The 26,908-nt window shown below is 34.3% G+C and overlaps 1 long non-coding RNA gene across 1 annotated transcript; it reads left to right on the plus strand.

Annotated features, from left to right (window-relative positions):
• Nucleotides 1-753: 753 nt before the first annotated feature.
• LOC112665093 (uncharacterized) lies at nucleotides 754-20,397 on the plus strand. Its single transcript, XR_003140210.3, has 4 exons — nucleotides 754-851; nucleotides 2,179-2,308; nucleotides 16,054-16,278; nucleotides 19,145-20,397. It is a non-coding gene; the product is annotated as an uncharacterized LOC112665093 (long non-coding RNA).
• The last annotated feature ends 6,511 nt before the right edge of the window (nucleotides 20,398-26,908 follow it).

A 26,908-nucleotide genomic window follows, 5' to 3' on the forward strand; every position in this document is an offset into this window, starting at 1 on the left:
ACTGACAAGTTAATAGACATTTCCAACCCATGGAAGCACATGGAGTTTTGCAGCTTTCTTGTGACAGGTGAATAATAAAGCCTCCCAAGAACGTGGCAACTGTACATAGAAAATCCCCAGTGAGTGTAAATTCCTGAGCAGTGACATTATGTCCCCCATTGTTCTGCAGGCCTGTGCATGTATAGCTGATGCATCACTTTGTTTTTATTAACAGATTCATTGAGGTATAATTTACATAGCACAGTCCTCCTATCTAAAGTGTACAACTCAATAATGTTTAATGTATTTACAAAGTGGTGCAACTACACTCTACAATCTAATTTTGGAGCATTTCCATAACCCCAGAAAGAATCCTTACACCCATTTACAGTTATTCCCTATTCACTCCTTTACCTCAGTCGGTGATGTTTCATTTTTACTCAATTTTGGAGATACTGACTCCCATATGCTTGCTGTTTTGTGAATTGGGCCAGTGAATAACTGAATAGCACTTGTATGCATTGGAGAACACAATATAGCATGGCTATTATATGGCTGTATGTGTATGAGCACCTTTGTTCATGTGCCCATGCACAGAGGCTAAAGGAAATGCAAAAAACCATGAAGAGAAGCAAAGATCGGAAATCAAAGTATACTTTGATAGCAAAAGCTATCAGCAGAGGTATTCAAAATGGGTATAACAAGATTTTACTTTTTACTGAGAAAAGTAAATTGTAATGAGAAAAGAACAAAATTACAGTTACATGGATTCTCATTATTCAGGGGTCCTGTATTTGCAGTTCACCCACTTGCTAAAACGGAATGCCCATCAGCGAGCAAACTGAGAGGGTATGCAGATTCTTTGGAGTCTGGTGAGTATTCATGTTCATATTTGTTTAAAGGCTATAGGTAAGACTGTTGACAGGGATGTGTGCTTGTGGGGCACAGGTAGCCAGCACTGGATCCAGGCTGACTGCATGGTGATTGTGTAGGATGGACCTTCTAGGTTACCTACCTCCCAGTTTCTATGAAGGGACAGAAGTGAGTTGTGACTAAACTGGGTGGTAGAGACCAGACATAGTAGAGTAGTTACAAAGTAATGGATGGGTTTGGTTTGCTTTATAAGGGAAGTGTTACTATTTTGTACAGAAGCTGCTAACGTGGGCAACCTCTGACACAATATATTCCAAAACGCAAATTCATATTTTGAAAAGGCTTTTATAGTTTAGGCTCTGTATGTACTGCTCTACTTGTGAGAGTTGCATGCCTTTTATTTTGTATCTAGCAGCAAAGCCTACAATAAAACTTTGAAACAAAACAAAACAAAATATTATCTGTAACCCCCAAATCAATACGTCATGGTTTGCAGTCATTTGCAGATAGAATAGTGAAAAATGTGAGTCACTTAGATCCCCTCCCCTATGTTCTTAGCTGAGATCCATCAGGGCAAGACTATGACTCTTGTTTCAGCTTTAGAGATGACCAGAGGATAGAGCAGGTCAAGGGCACTGCACTGTGGTGCAAGCTGTGGGTCCAATTGACGGGGTTTGAATTTGTCACTGCTTCTCGTTAGTGAAGCAGTCCCAGGCAAGTCACTTAAAATGTCTAAACTTCATTTATTCTTTTGTAAAATAAAGAAAACAGAATCCACCAGAATCAATTGTTTAAGATTTAAGATTATAATACATGAGATACCTATATCTACATCTTTCCATTTCCTTTAGGGGCACCGGTTCAGTATTCACTAATTCAGTGTTCCTGGGGAATTTTATAGACTATAGCTACAGTGAATAATGAGAGTCAACTGCATATTCTAAAGAATATTGATTATGAGAGTGAGGAAGGATAAACTTTTCTCATAAAGTTTCCATGGCCTAGAAAATAACTACAAGTGTCTTCAAATTTCCTTCATTTTTATTACTCTGCTCTTATATGTAGAGATCATTCCCAAAATTTAAAAGTAAAATAGAGAAGAAATCTTTGGAAAGCTTCCAGTTCGGAATTTGTTTTGCCACAATAGGAATCTGATTTACAGGCCTTGAACTCAGGGCTTTGTTATTCCTACGCGACAAGGGATTTGAATGTGAGATGCTGGCATTTACTTAGCTGCTCAGGGTAGTACCATGTCTTGTCCTATCCTTCCATTCCATCATCCTCAGTGACAGCTCTTATCCTCTTTTATTGTTTGTTTCCTCATAGATACAAGATAGCTGTGCAAGTGCCAGACCTCATGAAAAAGGAGGGGAGAGAGGGCACCCAACTATATTCATGGTATCTGTCCTCTTCTGTCAGGATTTGGAAAGGAACATTTTCCCAGAAATGAATTCTAGTGAGTTCTCCATTGATCTCATTGGTCAGTGTCATATGATCATGTGCCAAATGGCCCTTTAAGATTACTTTAGATTAATTTTAGTCTATAGTCTGAGCTGGACATGTTGCTATTCCAAGCAAAATCAAGGTTTCATTAGCCAAAACAAAGAAGTAGTGGATACTTGATATCCTGGAGACTAAATGGAATTAAACACCATTTCTGGCTGTGTGTGTGTAGACAGGGAATGAGCATGAGTTTCTGATGTTGTATCTGTCTTGGTAGGTAGCTCAGGTGTAGAGTTATGCACTGACTTTAACCTTGGGCCATGGAATGAAAAACTGGCTTTACATGATTAGGATTCAATTTATTTATCCCACTACAACACAGGGTGCCTTTTTTATGACTATTCTGTGAAGGATTTTATTCTCTGGAAAATGTAAGTCTATTGTATGGGTACAACTTGAAGAATTATTTTTGCAAGTTGAGTATCTTGTTAAAAATAAGAGACATTTTCAAATAAAAATGTCAGTCAGAGGATGAGAAATTGAAAATCTTCATTCAGTTTCCCATGTGTATTTATAACTCTTGAGCCAAAGTAGGATATAAAGGCTGCCCTATGACAATGTAAAAGTCTCGGAAACCAGAATTTCCCAGCTAGATTTCTGAGAAGTACTCTGACATTGTTCTAGGCCCTTCTTAAAATCCATTTGATATTTAATTAAAATAACATGTTTAATTTTTAAAGTTAATCTTGTTAATTTAATACATAAATATAATACATATATGTATTTGATGAACTACTATTTTTGTTAGTACTTAAAAATATTAATATAAAAACACTTAATGAATAGATTTCTAGTTAAAATCTTAATATTCATGCTATCAATGACTAATAGAGTCTCTTCCAAGATCCTGTAAAAATTACAACAGAATTATATAATTTAGAAAAAACTTATAAGCCCCTGGGATTTGGGGACAAAAGAGAACTTGGGCCAAAATATGCAATTATATGAGACTATAAATTTAACTTGGGAAAATGGTCTGCCAAATGAACTAAAACATTCATCCAGCCAGGAAAATGGTAGCAAAAGCTTTTGATTCATTGCAGTGTCTCATCCTTGCTTGAGGTCAGAGAACATTATTTAAGCAGCTACTCCTCCTCATCTCCATCACATCTTCACATCATGGTGACTATTTCCTAGACCAAAAAAAAAAAAAAAAAAACCCAAAAAACAAAACAAAACAACAACAACAACAAAAAAACACCACAAATCATTGTGCAGAATAATGTGGTGGGTAGTATCTGAGGTCAGCAGAACCTGAATTATACCTTAGCTCCACTACTTACTAGCTTAGGCACTTTTAGGCTAAGTATTTATTTTATCATCTGCAAAATGGGGATAGTAACAGTACCTATTTCAAAGAACTGTGATGCTTGAAGCAGTAACATGGCAGAGTTAGCCCAAGATTACATATATAATTAGTATTTAATAGCTATTCTTATTTATCATCTATCAAATATTATTATGGTTATTCCTGCCACCATCTCATACACACATAAGGAGGGAAGAAAAATGAGAAAGAAAAAAAGAGAGAAGAGGCAGAGGAAGGGTGAGGAAGTAGAGATTATACCATTTGCAATTGGATTGAGGGTACACAGGATATTGTGGTCTGAAAAGTAGGGCATGCATTGTTATATGCATATTATCCTGTTTCCCCTCATTAAGAATGCAAAGCAGGAGCTATTCCTAGAAAAATCTTTTTTAAAAATTTTATTATTTTAATTTTTTAATATTTTATGTATTTACTTATTTGAGGAGTGGGAGAGAGGAGCAGTTGGAGAGGGACAAACCAATTCCATGCTGAGCACAGAGTCCAATGCAGGGCTCAATCTCATGACCCCAAGAACACAACCCAAGCCACAATCAAGAGTTGGATGCCTAACTGACTGAGACATTCAGATACCCCTTAGAAAAATTGTATTTAATGCTATGGTTGCTCTCTTGGATTTATTACACATGCATGAAGAATTATAGATTAAACATTTTTCCTTACTACATTGTGGGAGGAAGCAGATCTTGTAGCTTAAGAAAAGTCCACCGTAGAAATGTTAGCTAGGCAAAAAAAAAAAAAAAAAAAAAAAAAAAAAAATCAACAAACAGGTGATTAAAGCATCAAAACAAGAAAAAGGGTCCATAGGTAAAACACTCAGTGAAGACTGATACAAAGAGAAAGCAAGATATAAAAATATTATAAGCTGTAAGGAAGTGGTTTTCAACTGAGAGTAATTTTACATCTGTCTCCCCACCACAAAATATTTGGCAATGTCTGGTGACATTTTCCATAGTCACAACCTGAAGAATACTCCTGTTATTCCGTGGCTAAGAATGCTGATAAATGGGGATCCCTGGGTGGCGCAGCAGTTTAGTGCCTGCCTTCAGCCCAGGGCCTGACCCTGGAGTCCCGGGATCAAGTCCCACATCGGGCTCCCTGCATGGAGTCTGCTTCTCCCTCTGCCTGTGTCTCTGCATCTGTCTGTCTGTCTCTCTCTCTCTGTGTGCCTCTCATGAATAAATAGATAAAATCTTAAAAAAAAAAACAAAAAATAAAAAACCTTGATTAGTAGAAATCAAAGGACTTGATCATCAGAAGTGACCTCTCAAGAAACTGAATTATGCAGCAGATGAGATTGAAAGGCTCACCACTAATTCAAAAGAGAAATAGAAAACAGCTACAAAAAATATGTTACACATAGAAGAGGTAAGATCCAATCTTTTGGATTTTTAATTTTAAAAAATGGGTATATAGAGAGAATAAAATGAAGAAAGAAGGAGGTATATATAATAGACAAAAAAAATTACCCAAATGGGCAGCCCCGGTGGCTCGGCAGTTTGGCGCCGCGTTCAGCCCAGGGCGTGATCCTGGAGACCCGGAATCGAGTCCCACGTCGGGCTCCCTGCATGGAGCCTGTTTCTCCTTCTGCCTGTGTCTCTGCCTCTCTCTCTCTCTCTCATGAATAAATAAATAAAATTTTTTAAAAAAGCAAACATTACCCAAATGGAAAGATCAATTTTGTCTAGTTAAAAAAGACCTCTTCCTGTTTGTAACAAAAGTGGATAAAAAAAAAAAAAAAAAAAAAGATTTGAGTGTAAAACAAGGATAGCTTCATTAAAAAACCCAAGTTGGCCTCAGCTTTCTCCTGCCCAATGTAAAATGGCAAAACAAACAAGCCAGCACCTCAGAGACAAATGAACAAGCAGAAATCTATGGAGCAATGTCCATAGGAATTTAAGGAAAAAGGTTTTAGTGAAATAAATATGTACCCAATAAGTAACCATTCTTAGACTTGCAAGGGAAAACCATGTTTTCAACTAAAAAAATACTAATAACCCCAAACAGGAAAGAAAAAAAGTAAAACTAATAACGAGTATAGCCATGATATAAAAAAGTAAAAAGTCTAGATAAAATACATTTGTAATTATTTAAATTTTGGCAACAAAGTAGAGTTCAAATATTAAACTTATTGAAAGGTAAATGGTATAGTCATCCTTTATGACAGTGATCATATCTAAAACCTCAAAATGAAAAGTGAAGGTGACTTACCTGAAATGACAAATACAAAAGGCAGTATTTAATTCATGACTTTTATAATTTTGGAAATTAATATTAGGAATGAGTTTTTTGCAAATCAAATTACCTTTACAGTTTTATTTTAAAAATGTCTCATTCTTTAATAATCATTAGGAATTTTTAAAAAAATAACAGTATATATAGAAGAGAAAGAACATATAGCATAAGTGTAATTTCTTAAAATCATACAACAATATGACAATATTAAGATAAAGTTCATCAATGTATTTTTAACTTCCAGATTACACTAGATGGATTAGTTTTCCATTGAAAAACAATAATAATTCCATAATTAAGCTAAATATCTATGGAGGAGCAATATTTCCTCAAATATATAAAATTATGAAAGAAGGCTAAATTGACAGAAACATCCAGGTTTTTAATGGACAAGTAGTTTAAAAGATATGTATTTATAAAAATTAGAAGATAAAATATTTTCAAAATTTGCCACTTTAAACAGAACATAATCATTAATAAAGTACAATTTAAATTACTTAATTAAAGAAATATGTACCCTACAAATACAGGGTGTATCTTTTTAAGATCTGAAGAAGGAGTTATTTTAAACATCACAGACCACAAATTAAGCATAAAGTAGTATAAAAGTAAACATACAAGACTCTCTGAATCAAAGCCATTGAAGCATAATACTGGAAGGTAATAATAAAAATTTAAAGACCAAAACAAAATAAAAACACAGATTTATTATCAATAAATGAGAGAGAGAAAACCTGTAGCAACCATACAATTATTTTTATCAAAATTTGTAGAATGTATCCAAAGTTCTGCTCAGAGACAAATGTATGGCCCTAGATGATTTTGGTATTCATTAAGAAACATCAATAAGCTAAACTTTCAATGTCTATAAAATAACACCAGTCTAAGGACAGCAGAAAAAATTTTAAAAATATCAAAATTGGTTGATTTGATTATATTCAAAAGACATTTGAAAAATAAATTTGATGAATTTGCTCCTTGGAATAATAAAGAATATAATGAATTAAATAGAAAAGTAGCTTGTTTTAATTAAGAAAAAAATAAAACCCACAAATATATGTCATTACAATGAAAAGGATTTCAACAGAGTGGTCATTAAAGAGTAAGGAATTTTTATTTAAAAAACTATAACTGAGATGCCTGCATGGCTCAATTGTTTTGACAGCTGACTCTTGATTTGGGCTCAGGTCATGATCTCAGGGTCTGGGATTGAGCCCCACATCAGGCTCTGTACTCAACAGGGTGTCTGCTTAAGGATTCCATCTATTTCTTTTCTTTGGCCTCTCCCCCAGCTTGTGTTCTCTCTCTCCAGAATAAACAAATACATCTTAAAAAATAAATAAAAAGCTATACCAACAAATTCAAAAATCTTAATGAAAGAGATACTTTCACAGGTCATTTTAAACTGATGAAAGAAATCTTTCTTTCTTTCTTTCAAGAAATCTTAGAAAACAAAGAAAAATGTCTATTATCTACTAGAAAGAAAAAAATAAAGGCTTAGGGTCTGAGTTTTGCTATAGATTTCATTTAGATTATTGATAAAGAAGTTCCAATGTCAAGTCAAATATTCTACCACTTGGAAAAATACAGAAAGATTATCAAATTATTTTGTGGTGCAAATATCACCTTGAGAAGGAAACCATGAATAATATAACCCATAATTGTAGACCAATAAAATTTTAGAATGCAGTTGCAAAAATTCTAACTAAAATACAGACAAAATATTAGTAGAAGAATTTATAACCAATAAGTAGAATTTATTTCATTATTGATATTAGGAAATTATTTATTAAAGATAAGTTTAAATAAATAAATTTGTTCAATGTGATATCTATTTTAACAAACAAAATATGAATTATCATTTATTACATTTAATATGGTTACTGGAAAATACTAGAAAAAGCACTTTTACCTAAATGAGGATTATGACAAAGTTCCTTATGGCTAATTCACATCATTTTAAAACATTGGCAAAGATAAGAAGACATAAAACACAAATGAAATTTGTAGCTATTGGTAAGAATAGAAATATCAATATTTATGAGCCGCTTCTGTGGAAACACAAAATAATTCACGGAAATGCTATTCAAGATACAAAGTAGTTCAAAACCTTTATAATGCACAAGAAATAACAAATTGGTAGATGCCATCAGAAAATATGCTATTCATGAGAGCAAACCAACATAGACTACATGGAATACCTTCCTAAAAGAGATGGAGAACTTATGGAAATTAAATGAAAAACCAAAACTGAGGCATAAAAAGATGAGATATATTATGTTTCTAGAGAGGAATATCAAATATTGTAAAAGTATAATGTCTCCTTAAATCAATTTGTAGTTTTAAAATAATTCTGATAAAGATTCAAATTAGGTTGTTTCATTCTTTCTAGCAAGAGCAGGGGAGGCATGAAAAAGTCATTTGAAAGTTTAATTATAAGAAAACACAGATAATGTTGAAACAGAAAATCACAATGAGTGGCAAAAAATTACCCAGGTTTTAATGGATATACAATTATAAGATTACAACTAAAGGTTAGTTATATTGGTGTAAAAATACATGCTAATTTAATAGACTAGTTAGCCTTAAAATACACTACATAATTTGTTAGAGTGTAATGATGATAAAGCAACACACACCAATGGGGAATTAATTAATTATTCAGAATATGATATCAGGAGAATAGTTAAATATATAATAAAAAGTTAGATTTTAATGCAATTAATATATCTGCCATATTTTGTCAAAGATTTGATATAGAAAATAAAGATATCCTTCAAAAAAATTAGCTAGAGTTAACTGTACATGTGTGTGTATAGAAGATAGATTTTCAAAGCATAAGTCAGCCAAAAGATATTCAAGACATGTCGTTCACTAAAACATAAGATGCAAAATAAATATAGAATTGCTATTTTGTTAATGTAAAATAAAAGATGTGTCCTATTACCTGTATATGTAGATAATTAGATACACAGATCATGTCTGCAATGATAAGAAAGGATAATAAAAAGATTTTAGCAGACGGTAAAGATCAAAATAAACTTCTGCTTTTTGTTTTTCAATATTGTACAGTGAAGATCAATTTTGTTTAATTAAAACCAATTTAGAAGATAAATGAATACATTCATTGATGACATCAAAGATTATTCCATATATAATTTATAGGCCAAAAACAAAAATAAATTAATGAAGCAAATAGTAAACTAAGACATTATTGCAACATACTATTTCCACTTTGTAAATAATTCTTAAAAAAAAAAGATTTTATTTATTTATTCATGAGAGACACAGAGCAAGAGAGAGAGAGGCAGAGACACAGGCAGAGGAAGAAGCAGTCTCCATGCAGGGAGCCTGACATGGAACTCGATATCAGGTCTCTAGGATCAGGCCCTGGGCTGAAGCAGGCACTAAACTGCTGAGCCACCCAGGCTACCCCACTTTGTAAATCTCAAACAATTTTTTAAAACAACACAGTATAGAAATGAGCACTCCCAGGACAAAACAGCAGAACACAAACCCGCATGCATTAGAGACAATCCTAAAAGTTCTAGGTCCTGGAGAACAGGACACTACATGGCAGGGCATTATAAGACAACTTCTTCATAAGGTCATTAGCCCCAAGAACAGAAGATATAGCTGACTTTCCTAAAACACAGAAAGAGGCACATATACTTAAACAAAATGAGAAGGCAGAGAAATTTGTTTCAAATGAAAAAAACAAACAAACAAATAAACAAACAGGACAAGGCCACGGCCAGATATCTAAGATAAACAGATATAATTAACATACCTGATGGAGTATTTAAAACAGTGATCCTAAGGATACTTACTGGACTTGGGAAATAGTGGAAGAGGTCAGCAAGGCCCTTAACATAGAGGTAAAAAGAACCAATCAGAGATGAAGAATGCAATAACTGAGATTAAACATGCTTGATGCAGTCAACAGCAGTCTGGAAAAAGGAGAATACATTAATGAACTAGAAGACAGAACAATGGAAACTAATCAAGCTGAACAAGAAAGAAAAGGGAATTATGCAAAATGAGAATAGACATAAGGAACTCAGTGACTTTATGGAATGTAATAACATTCACATTATAGGAGTCACAAAAGAAGAGAGAGAAAGGGGGCAGAAAATTTATTCAAAGAAATAATAGGTGAAAACTTCTCTAATCTAGGGAAGGAAACAGATATCCATATCTAAGAGACACAAAAAAACACTGACAAAATCAACAAAGGCAGATACACAACAAAATACATTGTAATTAAATTGGCAAAAAAAAATCTTAAAAGCAGCAAGACCAAAAAAAAATAAAACAATTTAAAATGTAACATGTAAAGGAAACCACATAAGGCCATCAGGGGAATTTTAAGCGGAACCTGTCTAAGCCAGAAGAGAGAAGAATGATATACACAAAGTGCTCAATGGGAAAAAAACTACAGCCAAAAATACTCTATCCACAAGGTTATCATTTAGAATAGAAGGAGTGATGAAGACTTTCTTAGGCAAACAAAAGTAAAGTAGTTCATGACCACTAAATTAGTCCTGCAAGAAATATTAGAGGGGCCTAATTGAGTAGAAAGGAGAAACCAAAAGTAGCAATATGAAGGAAGGCAACATAAAAGAGGTAAAAATGAATAAATCTGTAATAAAAAAAAAAGTTAGCCAAGGAATTCACAAAATAAAAGGATGTAGAATATGGCACCATATACACTTAAAACATAGGAGAAGAATAAAGAATGGGTTCAAACTTAAATGACCATCAACTTAATATAAACTGCTAGATGTGCAAAACGTTATAAAAAAACCTTAATAATAATCACAAACACCTTTAATAAATATGCAAAGAATAAAGAGAAGAAATTCAAGTATATCACTAAAGCAAACCAGTAAACCGTGAAAAAAAAAAGGCAAGAAAGGATCAGAGAAATCTTCAGAAACAACCATAAAACAAGTAATGAAATGGCAATAAATACATGCTTATCAGTAATTACTTTGAATGTAAATGGACTAAATATTCCTTCAAAAGAGATTGGGTGAGAGACTGGATAAAACAAATAAACAAACAAACAAAAACATAGAAAAATAAGTCTCATCTATATGCTGTTTACAAGTAACTAATTTTGGACATGAGGACATCTGAGTATCAAAAGTAAAGGGGTGGAGAAACACTTATCATGCAAATGGATGTCAAAAGAAAGCCAGAGTAATAATATTTATATCAGACAAACTAGACTTTAAAATGAACTATAAAAAGAGACAAAGAAGGGCATTATCTCATAAAGGGGACAATCCAACAAGAAGATATTACACTTATAATAAATATTTATGCACCCAACATGATAGCGCCAAAATATATAAACAATTAATTATAAACGAATTGATAATAACACAGTACTAGTAGGGGACTTTGATACCCACTTATCAATGGATAGATTATCCAAATAGGAAACAGTGGTCTTAAATGATACACTGGACCAGATGGATTTAACCTATATATTCAGAACATTCCAACCTAAAACAGCAGAATACATAGTCTTTTCAAGTGCACACGGAACATTCTCCAGAATAGATCACATATTATGCCACAAAACAAGCCTCAACAAATTTAAGAAGATGAAAACCATAACATGCATCTTTTATTTCTTTTTATTTCCAAACCATCTATCTTTTCTGATCACAATATTATGAAACTAGAAAACTAGAAGTCAACCAAAAGAAGAAATCTAGAAAGACCACGAATAAATGGAGATTGAATTACATGCTACTAAACAATGAATAAGTCAATCAAGAAATCCAACAAAAAAATTAAAAAGCACATGGAAACAAATGAAAATGAAAACACAATGATTCAAAACCTTTGAGATGCAGTGAAAGCCATTCTAAGAGGGAAGGTTATAGCAATACAGGCTTATGTCAAGAAGGAAGAACAATCTCAGATAAAAAAACCTAGACATACACCAAAGAAGATGGAAAAACAACAACAAATGTAGACTAAAGCCAGCAGAAGGAAGGAAATAAAAAAGATTAGAGCAGAAATAAAATATATAGGGCAGTCTGGTGCAGTCTAGGCTGCCTTCAGTCCAGGGCGTGATCCTGGAGACCCCGGATCGAGTCCCACATTGGGCTCCCCACAGGGAACCTGCTTCTCCCTCGGCCTGTGTCTCTACCTCTCTATGTGTGTGTTTCTCATGAATAAATAAATAAAATCTTAAAAAAAAAGGACACAAGTAAATAAAATCACAAAAGAAAGAGGAGAAATAATAAACAACAGAGAAATACAAACAATTATAGAGTAGAAAGGAGAAACCAAAAGTAACAATATGAAGGAATATGAAAAACTATATGCCAACAAATCGGCCAATCTAGAAGAAATGGATAAATTCCTAGAAACATAATCTAACAAAGCTGAAACAAGAAGAAATTGAAAATACGAATGTGGCAATAACCATCAAAGAAATGGAATCAAAGCAAAACAAACAACTCCCAACAAACAAAAAGTCCAGGATCAGACTGCTTCACTAGTGAAGTCTTTCAAACATTTAAAGGAAAGTTAATGCCTATTCTTTTCAAACTATTCCAAAAAATTAGAAAAGGAAGGAGATTTCCAAAGTCATTCTATGAAACCAGCATTACCCTGACATTGAAGCCAGGTAAAGATACCACAAAGAGGGGCACCTGGGTGGCTCAGTCTGTTAAGTTTGCCTCTGGCTTAGGTCATGATGTCAAGGTCCTGGGATCAAGCCCAGTGTGAGGCTCCCTGCTCACCAAGGGGGGCCTGTTTCTCCCTCTCCCTCTGTCCTTCCCATCTGCTTGTGTGTTCTCACTGTCAAATAAATAAATAAAAAATCTTAAAAACCAAAAGATACCACAAAGAAATAGTACTACACGCTAGTATCTCTGATGAACATAGATGCAAAACTTCTCAGCAAAATACTAGCAAACAGAATCCAACAATACATTTAAAAACTCATTCACCATAGTCACGTGGGATTTATTCCTGGGTTGCAAGCATAGTTGAAATTTCAAAATTCAAAGTGATATATCACATGAGTAAGAGAAATAATAACAGCCATATAATCATTTGATACAGAAAAAGCATTTGAAAAAATGCAGCATATATTCATGATAAAAATCCTCAACAAAGTAGGTTTAGAGGGAATATACCTCAACATAATAAAGACCAGATATGAAAAACCCACAGTTGACATCAGCCTTAATAGAGAAAAACTGAGAGCATTTACCCTAAGATCAGGAATGGTTAAGGTCAAGGATGTCCACTTTCACCACTTTTATTCAGCATAGGGCTAGAAGTCCTAGCTGAAGCAATCAGAACACAAAAAAGAAATAAAATGTATCCAGATTAGTAAGGAAGAAGGAAAACTCCTACTAATTGCAGATGACATGATACTAAATATAGAAAAACTGAAGAGTTCACCAAAAATCTGTTAGAACTAATAAATGAATTGAGTAAAGTTTCAAGATATAAAATCAGCATACAGAAATCTCTTGCATTTCTATACACCAATAATGGGTCAGCAGAAAGAGAAATTGAGGAATCTATCTCACATACAATTGCACCAAAAATAATAAGATACCTAGGAATAAACCTAACCAAGAGGTGAAAGTCTCATACACTACAAACTATAAAATACTGATGAAAGAAATTGAAGATGACACAAAGAAATGAAAGAACATTCCATCCCAAGGATTGGAATAACAGATATTGTTAAAATATCTATACTACCCAAAGCAATATACATATTTAATGCAATCCCTATCAAAACACCAACAGTATTTTTCACAGAACTAGAACAAACAATTCTAAAATTTGTATGGAACCAGAAAAGAGCCCAAATAGCCAAAGGAACGTTGAAAAAGAAAAGCAAAGCTGGCAGGATCACAATTCTGGACTTCAAGTTATATTACAAAGCTATAGTGATCAAACAGTAGGGAAGTGGCACAAAAATAGACACATTGATCAATGACACAGAATAGAAAACCTAGAAATGAACCCACAATTATATGGTCAATTAATTTTCGACAAAGCAGGAAAGAGTATCAATGGGAGAAAGATAGTATTTTCTCATGAATGAAACTGGACCACTTTTTTATACCATACACAAAAATAAATTCAAAATAGATTAAAGACCTAAATGTGAGAACTAGAAACCATAAAAATCCTAGAAGGACACACAGGTAGTAACTTCTCTGATGTTAGCTATGGCACCTTTTTTCTACAACTAACTCCTCAGTCAAGGAAACAAAAACAAAAGATAAACAATTGGGACTACATCAAAATTAAAACCTTCTGGACAGTAAAGGAAAGAGTCAGCAAAACTAAAAGGCAATCCTCCTAATGGGAGAAGATTTTGCAAATGACATATCTGATAAAGGGTTAGTTTCCAAAATATATAAAGAACTTATAAAATTCAACACCCCCAAATTGAATAATCCAATTAAAAATGGGCAGAAGATGTGAACAGACATTTCTCCAAAGATACAGAACATCAACAGACACATGAAAAGATGCTCATCATTTCTTAGCTACAATAAGACATGACCTCACACCTGTTAGAATGGCTAAAGTCAACAATATAAGAAACAACAGGTGTTGGCAAGTATGCGGAGAAAAAGGAATCCTCATGCACTGTTGGTGGGAATGCAAATGGGCAGCTACTGTGTTTTAGAGGTATAGATGTTCCTCAAAAACTTAAAAATAGAACTACCCTGAGATCCAGCAATTGCACTACTGGATATTTACCCAAAGAAAACAAAAACACTAATTGAGAGGGATATATGCATTGCTACGTTTAATGCACCATAATTTACAATAGCCAAATTATGGAAGCAGCCCAAGTGTCTATCAGTTGATGAATGGATAAGGATATGTGGTGCATATATAGACCCAAAGGAATATTATTCAGGCAAGGAAAAGAAAGAAATCTTGACATTTGCAACAACCTGGATGGAGCTAGAGAATATAATGCTAAGCAAAGTAGGTCAGTCAGAGGAAGTTGAATGCCATGATTTCACTCGTACGTGGAATAAGAAACAAAACAAATGAGCATTGGGAAAAGAAGAAAGAGACAAACCAAGAAAAAGACAGAGAACTGATGGCAACCAGAGGTGAAGTGGGTGGGGGTATGGGTTAAATAGGTGATGAGGATTAAGGAGTGCACTTGTAGTGATTAACACTAGATGATGTATGAAGTTGTTCAATCACTTTATTGTACATCTGAAACTGATAAGACTATGTTAACTAAATGGAATTAAAATAAAAATTTTAAAAGTGACCACTCAACATGAACAATTTACAGAGGCCAGAAAATGTGTTGAAAAGACCAGCCTCACAAATAATCAGTGTTGCAAATTAAAGTAATATGGATTTTTTCATTCACCATATTAAAATAGATTTTTTTAATAAAATTCAATAGTAGAGAGAATGAATTTTATGAGCAGTTTCATACACTCCTAATGGGAGTGTAAATTTGGGTAATTTTCAAAATTTGCCAAGAACCTTAATGGATAGTTATCCTTTAACAATATCGCTTTTGGTAATCTATGTAAAACAGAGAGAGGCAGAAACATAGGGATAGAGAAAGGTATAGATATATAGACAAGAGTTTGTGCAAAATAATGATTATTGCATCAAAATTTATCATAGTGCAAAAAATGAAAAAATTTTTTACAAAAACTACAGAATATCTGCATGAGGGACTGATAAACACTAAAATTCATGCTGTAGATGGCTGTCCACCTTCATCATCATAGGAGGAAAAGTAGAATACAAAATTAAGAATTTTATTTAACACACATTAAGAAAAAAACTTGTAGGAAATAGTACAAAATATTCAAAGTGTGCTTGAGTATGTGAATGAATATATATATAGGAAAATATATATTCCTTATATAGGAATATATATAAGGAGACTTAGTTCCTTCTCTCTCTCTCTCTCTCCATATATATATATGAATATTATGGAAATTGAATTATATAGAATATTAAGGAGATGAATATTATGGAGAAATGTAGATACATAGAGATATATAAAATTCAAAATATATAATTGAAGTTTTTGCTCATTCTTTTCATTAACCTTTTCAGCTTTTACATGTTTTTTTTTTCTTTTTTAGTGAGAATCCACTGTTTCATAGTCAGAAAAACAAGCATTAAAATAAACAAAAAACTACGAATGCCCTTTCCTCAGTGAGTGTCTGCCTTTTCACTGACAGCGCTGCATCCACTAAACATTCAAACAAGCATCTTCTGTGACAGACTCCGGAGGCGTTTAACAGGCATTTTTATGAGCATTTAATGACCAAATATTTATAAATTCTCACAACACCTCTGTGAAATAGGTAAGAGAGCACATCATTCCTTCAAAAGCAAGCCCTGTTTGAAGTCCCTCCTTCACCAATGTTGTTAAGATTGTCAAATCTCCCCCATGCTGTAAGTGGCAATAGCAATGATTATTCTTTCTTCCTAGTAATAATAATAGTAAAATGCCATAATAACCAGGAATAAATTTATCCAAAGGAGAAATTGATGCCTGTTTTTGTCATCTAAGTTTTTTTATAGAGCCAACAGAAAGTCTCCACAGATTCCCAGAATCCATCTCTACCAATTCATTGATGCAGGGAATATCAGACACTATGTTCTGTTTTATTATTGAAGTAAATATATATTAAGTACCTACTTCCTAGGTACTGAGGATACAGCAGTAAACAAACAAACAAACAAACAAACAAACAAAAAAACCCTAGCAGCAAAACCAGTTTCTGACTTCAAAGAGTTTACAATTAAGTATATTGAAGCCTACCATGTCCCCCTCCTTCCTTTCCCCAGATTTCCAAAAAGCCAATGATGCAATAATGTCCTAAAGACTTAGTTCCTTCCAAGTTCCTAGAACAGTCTAGATGTGAAATAGGACTAATGTGAATAAACACATATGTATTGCTGAAAATTAAAACACACTCTTAAGCAATCCTGTAATGCTTCGTTTCTATTTCTACCTCATCTTGGCATACCACTGCTTCTGAGTCTCCATGCTGTCAGTTAAACCCTAGACCTGATGGTGTCCAATATGGTAGCCACTAGCTATACACAGTCATTTAAATTAAAATTAAAATTATAATTAAAAGTTTAGTTTTCAGTCACACTAGCCACAATTCAAGTACTCAATAACCACATGGCTAGTGGCCATGAATACACCATCGTGAAAGGACTATTGGGTGGCTCTGCTCTATAGTTTTACCAGGATTTTCATTGTTTTTTTTTTTTATAGATTTGTATTTATGTATTTGAGAGCTAGCAAGTGCTCATTTCACACGTGGAGGGGAGGGGCAGATGGATAGAATCTCAAGCACACTCCCACTGAACACAGAGTCCAACAGGGGTATGGGTGCTCAGTCTCACCACCTATGAGATCATGACTTGAGCTGAAACCAAGAGTCTAGACTCAACTGACTGACTCAACTGACCCAGGCACCCAATTTGCATTGTTTTTTAATAGAAATTTTCCTAACACCCACCCTGTGTGTCCAGATACTGTTGCCTACTCTTTATACTCAGATCTAAACTCTTTCCTAAGTATCCTTGCCTGCTGCTCATTAATGGAGTATCAGATGCAAGTGACTAGAGTTATGAGACTTAGAGTCTATACTTTCACTATGTTGTTCCCACCCTGTAGTTCAAACAGCTACTAACTTCTGGACTGTGGCTAAATCCACCATGCACCAGGACCTTTGAAGCAGTCTGGACCACTCTTTACTTCAGACTCTTACTATCATTTAGTAGTAATTGACTCATGTCAAGCCTGTCCTGAATCTCTCATTTCTTCTAAACATAGGACTGCCTCGTCCTTAGACCTGACACTATCTATAACTTTCCTGGTTCTGACTTTATTTCTCATCACTGTACAATTTATATTCTTTATATAAGGAAGTTTCCTTTGGCTTCCTTAAAAAAAAATTCACCTGGTCCTCGAGACTACAGCCTCCAGTTTAGCAGGCATTAATATTGATCTACAAGAAGTACCTGGATTTAATGAATTTTCACAACCTTGGCTTGCCCATCTTGGTACATTTCTAGAGTCAACGTTCTTTGGCCCAGTTAGTTTCCATTGTCCTCCAGTGATTTGGTAAGAAAGTCTTTTTCAAGATTTTCCCTATCTCTTCTCTTCCAATCTCAGGAACTACTAACATATATGCCTTGCACCTAAGTCTTGAATCATTCATCCAGCAACATCAAAAGTTCATATTTCTTGACCACAGTTTCGATATGATGCACTGTGCTATAATAAAAGGATATACAGAGAAGAATGAAACAACTCCTTTCCTTAAGGAGATCACTGTGCAATTATGACATGAAATTTTTTGGCACAGGAGAAAGACTTTCTTTCTGCCTTAAGAAATCATGGTCAAAATATATGTAGATCTTTGGAGAAGAGACTCCATGCTGACAAATTTACTTCTGCCATAAAGATGAAGATTGGTTCAGAAATGGCAAGTAGGAGACTATATATATGTATATATATGTAAACCTTTGCAAAATTTATTATTTTGTGAGATATTCTAGTCTTCATATACTTATACTATTTTCAAAAAAAATCTTACAAAAATGATGACTAGGGAAAGGAATATTTGCAAATTTTCACATTTCCTTAGTAGTTTGGATTGCTCTAATAAACTGGAAACATTCTCTAATTGTCTCCTCAAACTGAAACATTCACCTTACCGTTTCAACTTTAGAGATGTTTAGACTATTTCTTTGACTCCTGCTAAGTCTTGGCTACTGTGTAGCTACTCTTTCTTTGTTCAGTGCACCTTCTTAGTGAGTTTTATGTTTTTGGACTGGTCTATTTTTAGAACATCTTCCTTCATTTATTCAACAAATATTTTTCATTGTCCAGAATGTGTTAGACTCTGTTCTGAGTTTTAGAGGTACAGTGGTGATTGTTCATGTTACTTTACAGATAAACAAATGAACACTAAATTATCTGTCTCTGAAAAGTGTTAAGAAAAATAAAGCAGAGGAAACAAAGAATAACATTTACTCTTAGGGTATTTAGGGAACATTTTGAGGAGGTGACATCTGAGTAGAGACCCAAATGACATAAAATGGTAAACCATATTGGTATCTTTGGAAGTGTTTCCCACAAAAAGAAAACAACTCATTGAAAATCCCTGAGCAGAAGATAGACATGCACTGATTTTTGTTTTAAAGGGGTTTCTCTGGCTTCTATGTGAATAATAGACCTGTATGCAAAAGCAAGATAGAAGCAAAGACACCATCAAGAGATTATGCATCCTTAACTACGTGATTCAAAGGTATTGCAAGTCCCAAATGTCCATTACTTATGAATCATCTTGGCCCCTAAGTAGAATGTGTTTTTCTTATCTCTGTTGTACAATTTATTCTCAGGAATTTTATGTATTTCATGGGTCTGTTTTGTCAATGTTAAGCCTTAAAGCTCAATTATATTTTGTGGAGGGAATAGCAAAGAATAGTTCAATTTGATAGTGTTTAGCCTTCAATTATTAAATCATAGCAGTGCTTACTGGAAATGGCTTTGGTTGCTATAGCCTGTTGTTTGTATTTTTAAATGAAAAAGATAAGTCCAGTAAGGCCTTCCTCCTGTTGCCAAGAATAAAAGCCCAGCTTTATGAAAGCTCATCAAGACTGACTTGCCACTGATCCAGCTTTGAGGCATTTGGGGGAGCTTATTTTTTTTTATTTTAATCCAAAGACTGCCTAAAGACATTTACCCTTTCCAACTAAAAGCCTTGGGTAAGGCCATACAAATTATATTCATGCCAACTTTCCTAATGAGAGCAGCATATGCTTTCTTAATTTAAATGGAAGAATGGTAAACACAGACAAAACACGTTACCATTAGCAACTATATCAAAATTAGTAAATTTAGGATATATTTTAAAAATTATACATATATATATCATATTTTAATAATCATTTACCCAGTATGAAGTTTCAATGTGGTTTGGTGGGAAGATCTAAAAATAGATATTTTTGCATAAAAATCAGTTGCAGTGAATTAGCTGTAAGATTAGAAATCTTAAAACAGAGCTGGTAATAAAACAAAAGTATAATTTGATTCTGCTTTGTAAGATGTTATCTCACTTTCTATGTTATGAGGTCCTGACAATATAATGACAATAAAACTGACCTAACTTAGTTCCTTTAATTTTATATTGATACATTGGTTTGACTTTAACTAATATAGGCTTTGACTTACAGATTATGAAAAAGATTTAGCTCTCTGTAGAAGCATTATTAAAGAGTTGTAAGTATAATGTTGACAAATCATTCATTGTATCTTATATTACATTCCCTTATATGTCACTCCCTATGAAGATTTTAGCACTTTTGTTTGTATGCTTATTTTGACTCATGAGAGACAGTAATAAAGTTGAAGATTGTGTGCTTAAGGAGCAGGTATATTTGTGGGAAATCTTCTACTTGACATTTCAAAACTGTGAACATTATTTCTTTATGTGATCCATTTACTGTAATAAATATAACTTAATAATTAAATATTTATCAAAATATATTTTGCTACCTTATATATAGACAAATGTGAGATTTCTTATTAAAACCACTCTTTTGAAATGCATTCTTTGAGTGGGGGAAATGAAGATTAATGATGTTTGAGGTTTAAAAAATGATGTTTGAATAGTTTATGATCTTAAATAGTTAATGTATGGCTCTTTGTGGCTTGAAACTGGTCTAGTTAAGGGGAGGCATATTGCCCTGAAACTTTGCTATTGGCACAGCGCTTGCCTTAGATACTTCTTTGGGTCATTGTTCTCATTAACTTTGGGTATGTAGCAAACAAAGTACAGTTGAGTTTTACTTTTGCCATTTAGAATTGAGGTCAGATAACATGAATCCTTGAACATACCTCTAGATGAACTTTGCACTAAATACTTGGCTATGGAAAATAATTTTCAGAATTCTGATTCTTAATTCACAATAACATGATCAGTTCAGAAAAAGTGTTACTATATCATGATAAAATTGATTCCGCTGATTTTATTTTTCCAGAATTTGGAAAACATTATGTTAGGCAAAGCACATATGTAAAACTAGATGTGTTCAAGGAGATAAAAGAATTCAGCATCTATTGAGCATCTGCTATATGGCATGCATTGAGCTAGTTGGTTACAGTAGCAGTAAATATTTATCAGGCATGGTACAATTCATTTGTTATGGATCTTCCCATTGCTATATAATCAACATTTCATAATCAATTAACGTGATGCCACAATATCCAAAAGCAAAGCTATTTCAATTTTAAGGAGGCAGTTGTAAGAGAGGATATCATTAAAATAAGGCATAAATCAGAGCCAAGGTACTTGGCAGGATAGTGGATTTTGTCTGTTTGTCTTCTGGGAAACATTTTTCTGTGCTTATGAACCAATATGGAGCAATACCCTAGTGTTTTTCACACTCCATGATGCTCCATTTATGCTCCATTTCCCTTAAGGAAAGTGAACTTAGGAAGTTTATTTCTCCCTAGGTTACATGCCCTGCCACAATGACTCAGTAAAACTACCCCTTTCATCCTGGCCAAAGAGAACTTTAAAGGTACCATGTGCCCTAGAGAAGATGAATGGCAGGGGTTTCTAAGGCATCTGCATTCAACTTATACTACTCAATATGTTTCCTTCTTATTGGCCTATGAAAAACAATGCCAAAAAAAAAAGAAAAAGAAAAAGAAAAACAATGCCAATCAACTCCTCTCATAGTAGAAACATTACTTCTATTTTTTAAAATTAATTTTTAAATTTTATTTAAATTCAATTAATTAACATATACTATATTATTGGTTTCAGAGACAGAGGTCAGGGATTCATCAGTTTTATATAACACCCAGTGCTCATTACATCAAGTGCCCTCTTTAATGTCCATCACTTAGTTTTCCCATCCCCCCACCCACCTTCCCTCCAGCAACCCTCAGTTTGTTGCCTATGATTAACAGTCTGTTATGGTTTGTCTACCTCTCTAATTTTATCTTGTTTTATTTTTTCCTTTCTTCCTCTATGATCCTCTGTTTTGTTACTTCTGGATGAATAGTACGGAGGCAGATTAAAGACTGAGTTTCTGTTCTGGCCCCAGAAGAGAATGTACTCTATATAGTGCATTTAGCTTGACAAAGTAAATATCAAAATAAACTCAATAAACTAGTTTGTGTTTTAGCAAGACATTATATTTACAGTTGCATTCTGTTAAAAATCTCTTCAAATTCAAAAGAACAAGTGTCACGTCTTCCATTTTTTGCAGATGAAGAAATTGAAAATCAGAGATTATGAATGAATTTCCAAAATCACAGCTACTAAGTAGCAGGTATCAAGTATCAGGATATACTTTACTCATTTCCACTTAATCAGTCAATGGTATGTGGGAGTTCTTGAGACCTTCTCCTTGGCACTCCATTTTCACATGGTATGGTCTGAACCTGCTAAGTTACCGTTTGTATTTGTGGTACTCATATTGCTGGTGAAGGTACAGAATCTCTGTTCGGCAGGCCTTTTAACTAACCCATAAGGAATAATTTCTGAGCCACATAGCACTACATCTGCCACAAGGAGAGGTTATAGAGGCAAGGATGCAAATTAGAGATTTAAAGACTATCCCAATGCTGACATTCACATTTTTAGAGTACATGCAGAAAAGAGAAGCCTTGATTATGGAACTAGTCTGCCATTTTGCATGATCCAGGGAACTAGGAACATGTTTACCCTCAATCACTGAGAGAAAGACCAGTCTAGGGGGTACATTGTGTTTCCAAAGTGCCCACAAGTAGTAAACTGAGACAAAAGAGCAATAAAGAGAAAGTAAATTTAGGATAATTAGAAAAAGTCAACACAGCCTTTAAAAGATAGTACAAAAGAATAACTTGAACCAGAAAGTGATGGATGTTCTAGGAACCACAAGCCATATGAAAAGAACACAGTAGCCAGCTTATATGGACTTGCATTGATCAAATCTAGGACAGTTTGAGCCTCAAAATAAATAATGATAGTAATGAATGGATTATAATCTAATAAATAAAACAAGAATTCATGGGTCCATAGAATGATATAAATAAATGAATAAATACATAAATAAATGAAGAAGGGGAAAGTCTCCCTTATGTGGAATTCTACCTTATAGGAGAAGTAATGGAGGTAAAAAAATTAGTAATGAATGCTAAAATTAACAGGTGAAAGTTTGATGAAAGAGTAGTTACATCATTTCAACCATAAATTACTTAGTATATCTTTATAAATTCCATTAATTACAAAGGGAAAATCTAATCTTATGGGGAAGGCCAACAATTTGACCAAGTGATTCAAAGCTAATACCATCAATATATCAATACAGGGATGAATCAATAGCATGTGTCTCTTGCAATGACACAGTGAGAGAGAAATAAAATTGAACATATAATACATCTGCTAAAATGTGTAACTTGAATCTAAATAAGAGCAACTATCAGACAACTAAAATAAAGGGCAATTCTAAAAAACAATCGACATGTGTGTTTCAAAACTGCCCAGTTAAAGAAAGAAAAACATAAATAAATAAATAAATAAATAAATAAATAAATAAGGGAGGGAGGATTGAGTAACTATTCCCAATTAAAGGAGAGCAAAGAAGCAAGACAACTAAAAGCACATATGATTTTGGATTTGACCTTGACCTGGGAAAAAGAATTAAAAGGAGAGTCATGGAAAACTGATGATATTTAAATGTGGGCTAGAAGTCAGAAAATAGTATTGCATTAATTCTTAATCTTATGATTTTGCTACCTGTACTATGATTATTTAAGAGTAATTTATAGATAATTTTTACTTTGCTCTTAGAAAATACACCCTAGGGACGCCTGGGTGGCTCAGCAGTTGAGTGTCTGCCTTCGGCCCAGGGCGTGATCCTGGAGTCCCAGAATTGAGTCCCACATCTGGGTCCCTGTATGGAGCCTGCTTCTCCCTCTGTCTGTGTCTCTGCCTATCTCTCTCTGCATCTCCCATGAATAAATAAAATCTTTAAAAAAATATACACCCTAAAGTATATAGGAACAAATGGTTATGAAGTTCTTGAACTTATGCTCAAATGAGTCAGAAAAGAAATATGCATAGATTCACATAATGTAATACATGGGACAGAGGGAGAAAAAATGATAAAACAAATGGGTCAGAATACAAATGAAAGACTAGAGGAAGATGGTGGTGGCAGAGGAAGACCCTAGGCTAGTCTTGTTCCACAAACACAACTAGATAACTATCAAATCATCCTAAATACCTCAGAAATCAATCTGAAGACTGACAGAACAAACTCCACAGCTAAAAGGAGAGAAGAGGCCACACTGAAGTAGGTAGGAAGTGTGGAAATGTGGTTTAGGGGCTCAATGGATCAGGTGCTGCAGAGAGGAGGGAGCCATGGTCTCTGGAAAGGGTGAGAAAGAAGGGAACACACCAGGGAATGCACATGGAGAGCATTTCCCCAAGATCATTGTCAACAAGACGGGCTGAATTTTTTTTTTTTTTTTTTTTTTGCCTTTCTTTAACTGGGCTAGGATAGAGCCTGGAGGGCACTGCACTGCTCCTGAAGAGAAGGCAGACAAGCAACTTGGAGGCAGACACTGTGGAAATAGTTATCTGAAGAATGCCTGGGGCACATAGAGGGTAGATTATTCACTCTTCTCAGAGCACATCCCTGAGAGGCAGCATTCATGGAAACACCTCACCTGGAACAAGAGAGCTGGCTGGCACCATTTCCATCCCCTGAGCCTCATCATAAACACAGAGCCACCTATGGGAAGTAGCATAGCATGGACACTGGCTACCAAACCTGCTTACACCAAGTGCTGGTCCCCTGTCTTCTGGTGGGACTGCTTTTTTCAATAAAGCTTGCCTCAGTCCCAGTATGGCAGGCCCCTCCCCCAGAATACCAGCACAAATTCCCACATATCCCAACCAGAGTGTTCTGTGGGGTTTCAGTTCTGTTGGAGTTGGTGTCAGATCTCATTTCATAAGCAGACCAGAGCACATCTAGTTAAAACTCATCACCTTCAGGCAAGGAACCAAAAACAGCCTAGCATGCAAGGAGAAACTCTGCAGACAACTGGCCTAAAGGATAAACCAGTCAAAATACAACACCAGAATGCATGTAGCATACAGCAGAGACACTTCCTGAAGTGCCAGGCCCTGGGTACCACTTAGCCTCTTCTTTATAAGGCTATAAATTTCAGGAGCAGGAGACATAACTGGCTTTGCTTCTTCTTCTTTTTTAAAAAAGATTTGTTTATTAATTTATTTGAGACAGAAAGGGTCAGAGAGCACATGAAGAAGGGGAGACAGAAGCAGACTTCCCACTGAGCAGGGAGCCTGAACAGAGCTTGATCCCAGGACCCTGAGATCATGACCTGAGCCAAAGGCAGATGCTTACCCAACTGAGGCACCCAGGTGCCCCCCAAAACTGGCTTTTCTAACACACAGCAGAAGGCAGAAACTTAGGCAAAATATCAAGACAAAGGAATTTATCACAAATGAAAAAACAAAATAAAGCCAAGTCCAGATATCTAAGCAAAAGAGATATAAGGGATATGCCTAATGGAGAATTTAAAGCAATAATCATAAGGATACTCACTGGACTTGAGGAAAGAATAGAAGACATCAGTGAGACCCTTACCATAGAGAAAGAAGAATTTCAAAAGAACCAGAGATGAAGAATGCAAAAAACAAACAAACAAACAAACAAAAAAAAAAAAAACAAGATTGAAAACAGGCTTGATGCAATGAGCAGAGGCTGGAAGAACCAGAGGATCAATTTGGTGACTTAGAAGACAAAATAATAGAAAATAATGAAGCTGAACAAAAGAGAGAAAGGAAAATACGCAATACAAGAATAGACTTAGAGATCTCTGTGACTCCAACATAATAACATTCGTATTAAAGGAGTCACAGAAGAAGATGAGAAAGGGTGCAGAAAATTTATTTTAAGAAATATGGCAGAAAATTTCCCTAAACTGGAGAAACAGACATCTAGATCCAGGAAGTACAAGGAACTCCCATCAAAATTAACAAAAGCAGGCCAACACCAAGAATATTGTAACTAAATTTGCAAAGTATAGTGATTTTAAATAAAATCTTAAAAGAAGCAAGACAAAAGAAGTTCTTAACTTACAAGGGAAAACCCATAAGGCTAGCTGGAGATTTTCTCAACAGAAACTTGGCAACCCAGAAGAAAGTGGCATGATCATATTCAACGTGCTGAATGGGAAAAATCTGCAGCCAAGAATATTCTATCCAACAGGGCTATCATTCAGCATAGAAGAAGAGATAAAGAGTTTCCCAGAAAAACGAAACTAAAGGAATTCATGACCACTTAATAAGCCCTTCGAGAAGTATTAAAAGGGAACATTTGAGTATAAAGGAGAGACCAAAAGTAACAAAGACAAGAAAAGGCGAGAGAAAAATCTCCAGAAACAACCACAAACCAAGTAGGCAATAAATACATATCTATCAATAATTACTTTATTTTTATGCTCCTTCAAAAGATGTAGGGTGACAGAATGGATTAAAAAAAGAAGAAGAAAAAAACAAGACTCATCTATATGCTGCCTACAAGCAATTCATTTTGGACCTGAAGACACCTGGGTATCAAAAGTGAAGGGGTGGAGAAACACTTATGATGCAAGTGGATGTCAAAAAGAAAGCCACAGCAGTAATATTTATATCAGATAAACTAAACTTTAAAATGGGCTATAAAAAGAGACAAAGAAGGACATTATATAATTATAAAGAGGACAATCCAACAAGAAGATATAACACTTGTAAATATTTATGCACCCAACATGATAGCACCAAAATATCAAAAATAATTAATTAAAAACTAATTGATAATAACATAATAATAGTAGGGGACTTTGGCACCCCACTTATATAAATGGACAGATCATCTAAACAGGAAATAAAGACGGAAACA

Source organism: Canis lupus, chromosome 17 (genome assembly GCF_003254725.2).
Source record: "Canis lupus dingo isolate Sandy chromosome 17, ASM325472v2, whole genome shotgun sequence".
Lineage (NCBI taxonomy): Eukaryota > Metazoa > Chordata > Mammalia > Carnivora > Canidae > Canis > Canis lupus.